This window comes from Musca vetustissima, unplaced genomic scaffold, assembly GCF_032173495.1.
Source record: "Musca vetustissima isolate MV318-11 ecotype Yass unplaced genomic scaffold, APGP_CSIRO_Mvet_v1 utg7045, whole genome shotgun sequence".
NCBI classification, from domain to species: Eukaryota; Metazoa; Arthropoda; class Insecta; order Diptera; family Muscidae; genus Musca; species Musca vetustissima.
Window position 1 is genome coordinate 59566 of NW_026873108.1, and position 11913 is coordinate 71478.

An 11913-nucleotide genomic window follows, 5' to 3' on the forward strand; every position below is an offset into this window, starting at 1 on the left:
TTCTCAACTTCAATAGGGTTCGTCCTTGGACCAAATAAATGAGCTATGCTAAATTTCATCAAATTCGAATCAAATGTGCGACCTGTACCTCGCTTACAATTTAACATGGACAGAAGGTCGGACGGAAATGCATAAATCGACTTAAAAAGTGATTCTATGCATATTCTCAAAAGGAACCATATGCCTATCTCGTTTCCTTTTGCTTGTTACAAACATATGGACAAAGCATTATACCCTGTACCACAGGGTGGTGAAGGGTATAAAAATCCACGACTTAAGTAATCCGCTCCGCTCAACTTACCCACCTGCTTGAAGAAAGCACTTCTTGTCCCGATAATAGTATAGAAGCACAATGGCAAAGAATTGCCCACTCCCTACAAACTGCAGCAAAAGCAACACTTGGGTACCAAAACCCACCACCAAGAAACCAATGGTACGATCAGGAGTGTCGTAATGCTACTGATGTGAAAAACGCAGCGTATAGGGTAACCCAGTAGCAACACGTAACGTGAAGGAGAATTATCGGGAGAAAAGGAGAGAGGAGAAACGTGTTTTCAGAAAAAATGAAAGAACAAAAAAAACCAGTAAGGAAAGTAGTAAAGTCGGACGGGGCCGACTCTAGGATACCCTTCACCACTATGGGTACATTAAACAGGACTATTAACATGAAATTGGATGAAATAAAATATGTGATATTTATCTAAATGTGAATCTACCTAGATTTGTCCATAAAGTGTGTAAATCGACTTCAAACAAATATAAATAGGTCATCCGGTTGACTATGTCTGTACTTCTAGAAAACGCAACTACGTAATTCTATGCTCAATTTTGTACGTTGTGCAAAATTTGATGTCAATCTGACTAACATGAGGAGTATGATGCCCAATTTGCTTGATATCGGGCGAAAAAATATATGTAAGCTATATCCACATATTAAGCGATTTCAAACAAACTTGTCACAGGTTAGGTTATACTAACTTTAGAACGTTTTGTTCCAAATCAATCAATAATAAAATGGAGCTATATCTAAATCTGGACCGATTTTCACGACACAAGGCAGACATCACTCTAGGCTCAATTCAGTACGTTATGCCAAATTTCGTGCAAATCGAAAGATATATAGCGACTTTGGTGAACCATTTACATGAAATCGGACGAAACTATATGTGGGAGCTATATAGAAATATGGACCGATTTTATCGAAACTTGGCAGACATCACTCTAGGCTCAATTCAGTACGTTGTGCAAAATATCGGGCAAATCGAAAGATATATATGGATGTTGGTGCACAATTTACATGAAATCGGACGAAACTATATATGGGAGCTATATCTAAATCTGGACTGATTTTCACGAAACTTGGCAGACATAACTCTAGGCTCAATTCAGTACGTTATGCCAAATTTCGTGCAAATCGAAAGATATATATGGATTTTGGTCACAATTTACATGAAATCAGACGAAACTATATATGGTAGCTATATCTAAATCTTGACCGATTTTCACGGAGCTTGGCAGACATCATTCTAGACCTAAATGATTAGGCTGTACCAAATTTCGTGCTAATCGAAAGATATATAGGGACTTTGGGGCCCCATTTACATTAAATCGGACGAAACTATATATGTGAGCTATATCTAAATCGGGACCGATTTTCATGAAACTTGGCAGACATCATTCTAGGCCCAATTAAGTACGTTATGCCAAATTTCGTGCAAATCGAAGGATATATAGGGACTTTGGGGCACCATTTACATGAAATCGGACGAAACTATATGGGAGCTATATCTAAATCTGGACCGATTTTCTTGAAACTGGGCAGACACCACTCTAGACTCAATTCAGTACGTTATGCCAAATTTCGTGCAAATCGAAAGATATATAGAGACTTTGGGGCACCATTTACATGAAATCGGACGAAACTATATATGGGAGCTATATCTAAATCTGGACCGATTTTCACGAAACTTGGCAGACATTACTCTAGGCTTAATTCAGTACGTTATGCCAAATTTCGTGCAAATCAAAAGATATATAGGGACTTTGGGGCACCATTTACATGAAATCGGACGAAACTATATATGGGAGCTATATCTAAATCTGGACCGATTTTCACGAAACTTGGCAGACATCATTCTAGACCTAAATGATTAGGCTGTACTAAATTTCGTGCAAATCGAAAGTTATATAGGGACTGTTTACATTAAATCGGTTAAATATATATATGGGAGCTATATCTAAATCTGAACCGATTTTTCCCAATTTCAATAGGGTTCGTCCTTGGGCCAAATAAGTGACCTATGCCAAATTTCATCCAATTCGGATCATAAATGCGACCTGTACTTTGTTTACAATTTAACATGGACAGACGGACGGACGGACAGACGGACGGACATGCATAAATCGACTCAGAAAGTGATTCTATGCATATTCTCAAAAGAAACCATGGGTCTATCTCGATTATTTTTGCCTGTTACAAACATATGCACAAAGACATTATACCCTGTACCACAGTGTGGTGAAGGGTATAAAAACGTGAACGTGAGCAAATCGAGATGTACAGGAGTCAGAATGAAGTCCGGAAATTTTACCTACGATTAAAACACCAAACCGAAGGCATATCCTCTTGTAGAGATGAAGAAAGAAACCTGGTGACAGATACAGGCAGCGTGTTGAGGATGTGGAAGGAGCATTTTGAAAAACTTCTGGTATCAAATAGTGGTGGTGAAGAAAATACCCCAGAACCAATAAGAGATGATGGTATAGAGTGTATACCACCTAGCCAAGATGAGGTCATAAAAGCAATTAATCGGCTCAATAACAATAAAGCAGCAGGAGCCGATGGGTTGCCAGCCGAACTATTCAAGACTGGTGGCCAGATGCTGGTCAGGAGCATGCACCAGCTGATTAGTACAATTTGGCTAGAGGAATGCATGCCCAATGATTGGAACCCCAGCGTCCTGTGTCCCGTGTACAAAAAAGGAGACGAGACGATATGTGCCAACTATAGAGGAATAAGTTTCCTTCCCATCGCATATAAAGTGCTATCCACTGTGCTGTGTGAACGACTGAAGCAAATGGTCAATGACATCATTGGACCGTAGCAATGGGGCTTCAGACCTGGCAAATCCACCATTGACCAGATTTTCACTCTGCGCCAAATCCTGGAAAAGATCCACAAAAAACACATCGACACATACGACCTATTTGTCGACTATAAAGCCGTATTCGACAGTCCTATCCATTCAGAGGTGTTTAAAGCCATGTCTACGTTCGGCATTCCTGCAAAATTAATACGGATATGCAGGATAACTATAAGTGGCACAAGCTCAGCAGTTAAAGTAGGAAGGGACCTATCGGAGCCCTTCAATACCGAACGAGGATTCAGACAAGGCGACAGTTTGTCGTGTGATCTATTTAACATCCTGCTGGAAAAGGTCATACGAGACGCAAAGGTGAACTGAAATGACACTCTGTACACCAAACTACACATGTTACTCGCCTACGCCGATGACATCGATATAATGGGTCGAACATTGCGAGTGATAACAGCCACCTTTGAACAAATTGAAAAGGAGTCAGCTAAAGTGGGTCTGGCAGTTAACGGCGAGAAGACCAAGCGTATGACGTCACGTAGACTCGGACCAACTGTGGAACTTGAGAACTACAACTTTGAGGTAGTTAAAGATTTAATATACCTTGGTACCGCCACAAATAAAACGAATAACATCAGTTTTGAAATTCGGAGAAGGATTGTGATGGCCAACAGATGCTACTATGGTCTAAGTAAAGCAAGGCCACCTCCCGGCAGACCAAACTCACTCTTTACAAGACGCTGATACTACCAGTGCTGTTAAATAAATTTGAAGCATGGGTACTTGCGCAAGCAGATGACGCAGCTCTTGGGGTGTTTGCAAGAAAAATTCTCCGAAAGATCTACGGACCGATATGGGTCGACGGTGAATATCGGAGTCGAATGAACCACGAGCTTTACAATTTATACGCGGACATCGACATAGTCAGTCGTATTGAGCTGCAGCGACAACGGCTGCTAGGCCATGTTGTGCGAATGAATGAGAATGCCCCAGCTCAAAAGGCATATAAAAGGGAGCCTCTCCCAAATTGGTGCGCACAATACCAACGCGCATCGAAATCTTTTTTAAGCTCGGCTTATGGAAAACCCGTTCTGTTTGTTCTTTGGATGGATGTTCGTTGAAAAAATATTTATTACAAATCCACGTCTTTCAAAACCCACTTGAACAAATATTTTTATAAATCCAGCCTTGAAAAGTGTATTTGAAAATTGCTAATAATTACCTTGGGGTAAACCTTGTTTTTTTGCGTTGATACCTTCATTAGCGAAATTCATTGAATTCAAATTTTTTCATTGACCTTGAATTTATTATCGAATTTACATTTGTTTATTTTTATCAACTTTCAAAGAACTAATCAATATGAATTTGAGCTGTAGAAGAAGAACCATACCCTTATACCATAATATTTCTATTTGCAGTTAATGCCAGCCTTGAGAAGATGGCTGTACACACACACCATCGAAATTTAAATCTTGATGTTCTTCCATGAATTTGGTTGACATATGAAGTACACCTTTTTTCCATCTTCATGGTGTTCATTGTCTTCGTCTTTGTCTGTGGCTGCAAAATGATTTATGTCCTCGGCCAAGTAGTAACACCAGTGGCAGGCAGACAAAGTGTCAGTGTGTCGGCAGTCGCCCACCAATTCAGTTGCCATTTGTCGCCAAAATAACACCAAATACGTTTGTAGAGCCAACAATTCCAACTAATTGTCATTGAATGATTCGTTTTTTGTGTGTGGCATGGACCCTCCTGTGTATGCCGCCAGAATGTGAGCACACGCTGCCAACGTCATGATCCAACACCAATTCCATTGAAATTTATGCAGTCACCTAAAAAGTGTGTGCTTGTTTTTTTTCAATTTTTTTTTCTGTTTTTGTTTCTGCAAATAAGACGATACTTTATCATTTGCTTGCGAACACACTCACCAGACAGGCCGCCTAACATGTTTGATGTGTGATTTGTTAGTTGTACGACAGATACTTCAAAACAAATTTAAATGATCTCTCGCTCTCAAACACAATGGTCGCTAATGTGGGTGGGGATTTGCTGGGTGTTAAATGACATAGAGTCGTGACAAATTAGGTTTTACCATGAAATTTGTCAATAAGAGGACAGTGTTTTTGAAATAAATTATAATATGAATTTACAAAAAAAATTAAAAGCCACGCCTACTTTGAAAAAAATATTTTTTTAAAAACATCACATCTATTCAAAAAAAAAAAAAAAATATTTTTTAAAACACCACCTTTACTTTGAAAAACTATTGAAAACCAGTAAGGAAAGTAGTCAAGTCGCTCGGGGCCGACTATATGATACCCTTCACCACTATGGGTATATTAAAGAGATGCATCCTAACAGAAGGACCTTTATCTAAAAGTGAACCGACTTAGATCAATCCATAAACATGCCATTCGTTTGTTACAGTGGGACAAAAGTATGTAAATCGATTTCAAAAAAATATCAATCGGACACCCGTTGAATATTTGGAGCCCAATTAACACAAACTCGGTCGGAAATTTATATGGACTATATCTGAACTTTTACAGAACGCAATTACGTCATTCTATGCTAAATTTTATACGTTGTTCAAAATTTCATGTGAATATTACAAACATGAGGAGTTTGGTGCACCATTTACATAAAATCGAATGAAAATAAATGTGGAAGCTATATCTATATCTAAATCTGAATCGATTTTGAAGAAATTTTACACACATCATTCTAGACTCAATTCAGTACGCTATGCCAAATTTCGTGCAAATCGATACACATAGGGATTGTGGTATACCGTTTATATTAAATCGGACGAAAATATATATGGTAGCTATATCTAAATCTGAACCGATTTTAAGGAAACTTAGCACACATCATTGTAGACTTTTCATTTTCAGGAAACTTAACACACATCATTCTAGACTCAATTCAGTTCGCTATGCCAAATTTCGTGCAAATCGAAACATATATAGGGACTTTGGTACACCATATATATTAAATCCGACGAAAATATATATGGGAGCTATATCTAAATCTAAACCGATTTTCAGGAAACTTAACTCACCGTAGGTTACACTAACATCAGAACGTTGTGCAAAATTTTGTGTCAATCGGCCATATGTTGGAGCTCTGGTGTTCCATTTACTGAAAATCGGACGAAAATCCGAACCGATTTCAATAAAACGTGATACACGTTATGGTACAGTAACTTCAGTACGTTCTGCAAATTTTTGTGTCAATCGGCCATATATTGGAGCCCCATTTACTGAAAATCGGATGAAACTATATATGGGAGCTGTATCTAAATCTGAATCGATTTCAGCGAAACTCTCCACACTGTTGGTTACACTAACTTCAGAACGTTGTGCAAAATTCTGTGCCAATCGGCCATATGTTGGAGCTTTGGTACACCACTTACTGAAAATCGGACGAAACTCTATATGGGAGCTATATCAAAATCTGAACCGATTTCAATAAAACGTTATGTTACAGTAACTTCAGTACGTTCTGCAAAATTCTGTGCCAAGTGGCCATATTTTGGAGTTTTGTGTGCCCCATTTACTGAAAATAGGATAAAACTATATATGGGAGTTATATCTAAACCTGAACCGATTTCAGCGAAACTTTCCACACCGTTGGTTATACTAACTTCAGTACGTTGTCTAAAATTGTATGTCAAAAGGCCATATTTTGGAGCTTTGGTACACCATTTACTGAAAATCGGACGAAACTATATATGGGAGCTATATCTAAATCTGGGCCGATTTTCAGGAAACTTAACACACCTCGTTCTTGACCAAATTAATTACGCATGCCAAATTTCGTGCAAATCGAAAGATATGTAGGGACTTTGGTACACCATTTACCTTAAATCGGACGAAAATATATATGGGAGCTATATATAAATCTGAACCGATTTTCAAGAAACTTAGCACACACCATTGTAGGCTTATTTCAGTACGCTATGCCAAATTTAGGGCAAATCGAGGGACATATAGCGACTTTGATGCACCATTTACATTAAATCGGACGAAAATGTATATGGGAGCTATATCTAAATCTGAACTGATTTTCAGGAAACTTAACACACATCATTGTAGACTTAATTCAGTTCGCTATGCCAAATTTCGTGCAAATTGATACATATAGGGGCTTTAGTATACCATTTATATTAAATCGGTCGAAAATATATATGAGAGCTATACATAAATCTGAACCGATTTTCAAGAAATTTTACACACATCAGTCTAGACTCAATCTACTACACTATGCCAAATTTCGTGCAAATCTAAAGATACATAGGGGCTTCGGTACACCATATACATTAAATCGGATGAAACTATATATGGGAGCTATATCTAAATCTGAATCGATTTCAGCGAAACTCTCCACACCGTTGGTTATACTAACTACAGAAGGTTTTGCAAAATTTTGTGCCAATCGGCCATATGTTGGAGCTTTGGTACACCATTTACTGAAAATCGGATGAAAGTATATATGGGAGCTATATCTAAATCTGAACCGATTTCAGCGAAACGTGGCACACAGTATGTTATACTAACTTCTGTACGTTTTGCAAAATTTTGTGTCCATAGGCCATATTTTGGAGCTTTGGTACACCATTTACTAAAAATCGGACGAAACTATATATGGGAGCTATATCTAAATCTGAACCGATTTTCTCCAATTTCAATAGGGTTCGTCCTTGGGCCAAATAAGTGACCTGTGCCAAATTTCATCCATTCGGATCATAAATGCGACCTGTATTTTGTTTACAATTTAACAAGGACAGACAGACGGACAGACAGGCATAAATCGACTCAGAAAGTGAAGTGGAAAGTGAATCTATGCATATTCTCAAAAGGAACCATGTGTCTATCTCGTTTCCTTTTGCCTGTTACAAACATATGCACAAAGACATAATACCCTGTACCACAGTGTGGTGAAAATATATCATTGAAATAATATTTTTTTTAAAAAATCGACGCCTTGGCTGGTCATTGAAATAATATTTTTTTAAAAAATCCACGCCTTGGCTGGATGTTTAAAAAATCCACGCCTTGGCTGGATGTTTAAAAAATCCACGCCTTGGCTGGATGTTTAAAAAATCCACGCCTTGGCTGGACATTGAAATAATATTTTTTTAAAAAATCCACGCCTTGGCTGGTCATTGAAATATTTTTTAAAAAACCCACGCCTTGGCTGGTCATTGAAATAATATATTTTTTTAAAATCCACGCCTTGGCTGGTCATTGAAATAATATTTTTTTTAAAAAATCCACGCCTTGGCTGGTCATTGAAATATTTTTTTTGAAAATCCACGCCTTGGCTGGTCATTGAAATAATATATTTTTTTTAAAAAATCCACGCCTTGGCTGGTCACTGAAATAATATTTTTTTTTTAAATCCACGCCTTGGCTGGTCATTGAAATAATATTTTTTTAAAAAATCCACGCCTTGGCTGGTCATTGAAATAATATTTTTTTAAAAAATCCACGCCTTGGCTGGTCATTGAAATAATATTTTTTTAAAAAATCCACACCTTGGCTGGTCATTGCAAAAATATTTTTTCAAAAAATCCACGACTTGGCTGGTCATTGAAAAAATACTTTTTAAAAAATTCACGCCTTGGTAAGGCCTTTAAAAATATTCCTTAATAAATCCATACCTTGAGAAAGGCCTTAAAACATTCTTTAATAAATCCAGGCCTTGGAGGGAAGGTGTTCAAAAATATTCTTTAATAAATCCACGCCTTGGGAAGGCCCTTAAACTTATTACTTCAGAAATCCACGCCTTAAAAAATTCTAGGATTATTCTTGAAAAAAAAAATATTGTTATCCTTACAAATCCAGGAGCCCTTCAGAAAGAACCTTATTTTAATATTCAAATTCGAAAGGCCAATAAATTTATGTTTCGAAATATCTATATTGGTACATGTGGAAATATCGGGACTGGATAGTATACAATTTTAAAATTTTGTTTTTAAATCATAACATGCACGTTCACGCCGTTGTTTTAAATTTAAGAAGCATCACCGCCATCTCCTCCACCACCTCCAGACATATGCTGCGTCCTTGTTGTACTAGAAGTCCTTACCGTCATACCGCCATATTGTTGAGGAATGTCTAAATTGTCAACACTACGAGGTGATATACTATCCGAACTCATTTCAAAATCATCATCGTCAAAGCCGCCGTGAAATAGTTCCTTGTTTATGCGTATAGCCTTTTCGCGACGATAACTGGCCATAACATCCCCAGCGGCACCAGTACACGAACCAACAGCAGCACCGTTACCAGTACTGCCACCAGAGTTATAATTTCTTAACGTCATATCCGATTTCCCTCGAGTCGAAGTGTTGGGACATTGTTTTAACTCCTTCATTTCCATGAAAAATCGTTGCAACTGATCGAGAATTTCACGCAAACCAACATCTGATGACTTTTCACAAATGTCAGATGCGGTTCGTTCATTTGATAAGGATTTTTGTGGATCCTTTGTGGAGATTTTTTGCGGAGTTTTATTATTCATGGTACTACGACACGTACATGGAGCTAGTAGGACATCATTTTCTGAAGAAGTTGGACTTTGATTTGGTGAGGGTTTTGATTGACGTGGACTCATACGTTTGTTGTGTTTCGTTGAATGGTTATTGGATGGCAGGGCAGTTGCCGACATCATTGTCTGATGCTGATAGAACATTTTGTCATATTCCGATTTCATGCAAAGGTAACGAAAGTGACGAGAATTCTCCTCGCCGTAGTGTACAATTTCTGGAAAGGTACAGACTATTTGAAAGCTGAATCGACACCGGTATCCTTGAAAAAAATTCTTTAAAAATCCACGCTTATTTGGCTGTGGGTCTTTCAAAAAAAAATTCTTTAAAAAATCCGTGCCTTGTTTAGCCTTTGAAAAAAATATTCTTTAAAAATCCACGCCTATTTGGCTATTGGTCCTTTGAAAAAAATATTCTTTAAAAATCCACGCCTATTTGGCTATTGGTCCTTTGAAAAAAATATTCTTTAAAAATCCACGCCTATTTGGCTGTGGGTCTATGAAAAAAATATTCTTTTAAAAATCCACGCCTATTTGGCTGTGGGTCTTTGAAAAAAATATTCTTTTAAAAATCCACGCCTATTTGGCTGTGGGTCTTCTTTAAAAAAAATATTCTTTTAAAAATCCACGCCTATTTGGCTGTGGGTCTTTGACAAAAATATTCTTTTAAAAATCCACGCCTATTTGGCTGTGGGTCTTTGAAAAAAATATTCTTTTAAAAATCCACGCCTATTTGGCTGTGAGGTTCAATATAAAATTCTTTAAAAATCCACGCCTATTTGGCTGTGATGAAAAAAATATTAAAATTTTTAAAAATCCACGCCTATTTGGCAGCTGGACCTCTGAAAAATATTCTTAAAAAATCCACGCCCATTTGGCAGCTCAGAAAAATATTCTTTAAAAATCCACACCTATTTGGCAGTGAGGTCTTCAATAAAAATTCTTTAAAAATCCACGCTTCATTGTCCTTGAATAAAAATTCTTTAAAAATCCACACTTCATTGTCCTTGAATAAAAATTCTTAAAAATCCACACTTCATTGTCCTTGAAAAAAATTCTTTAAAAATCCACGCCCATTTGGCAGCTCATAAAAATATTCTTTAAAAATCCACGCCTATTTGGCTGTAGATCCTTGAATAAAATATTCTTTAAAAATCCACGCCTATTTGGCTGTTGAGGTTCTTTAAAAAATTCTTTAAAAATCCACGCCTATTTGGCTGACGAGATTCTTTAATTTTTTTTAAAAATCCACGCCTATTTGGCTGACGAGGTTCGATATAAAATTCTTTAAAAATCCACGCCTATTTGGCTGACGAGTCCTTGAGAAGATATGTGTTAAAAATCCACGCCTATTTGGCTGTGAGGTTGAAAAAAAAATTCTTTAAAAATCCACGCCTATTTGGCTGTGGGTCTTTGAAAAAAATATTCTTTAAAAATCCACGCCTATTTGGCTGTAGGTCTTTCAAAAAAATATTCTTTAAAAATCCACGCCTATTTGGCTGTGAGGTTCAATATAAAATTCTTTAAAAATCCACGCCTAAAGGTTCAATATGAAAAAAAATTCTTTAAAAATCCACGCCTATTTGGCAGATAGTCCTTGAGAAGATATGTGTTAAAAATCCACGCCTATTTGGCAGATAGTCCTTGAGAAGATATTCTTGAAAAATTCACGCCTATTTGGCTGACGAGATTCTTTAATTTTTTTTAAAAATCCACGCCTATTTGGCTGACGAGATTCTTTAATTTTTTTTAAAAATCCACGCCTATTTGGCTGTGGGTCAATATAAAAAAAATTCTTTAAAAAATATTCTTTTAAAAATCCACGCCTATTTGGCTGTGGGTCTTTGAAAAAAATATTCTTTTAAGAATCCACGCCTATTTGGCTGTGGGTCTTTGAAAAAAATATTCTTTTAAAAAGCCACTCCTATTTGGCTGTGGGTCTTTAAAAAATATATTGTTTTAAAAATCCACGCCTAAAAAATAAAATATTCTTTTAAAAAGCCACTCCTATTTGGCTGTGGGTCTTTAAAAAATATATTGTTTTAAAAATCCACGCCTATTTGGCTGTGGGTCTTTGAAAAAAATATTCTTTTAAAAATCCACGCCTATTTGGCTGTGGGTCTTTGAAAAAAATATTCTTTTAAAAATCCACGCCTATTTGGCTGTGGGTCTTTGAAAAAAATATTCTTTTAAAAATCCACGCCTATTTGGCTGTGGGTCTTTGAAAAAAATATTCTTTTAAAAATCCACGCCTATTTGGCTGTGG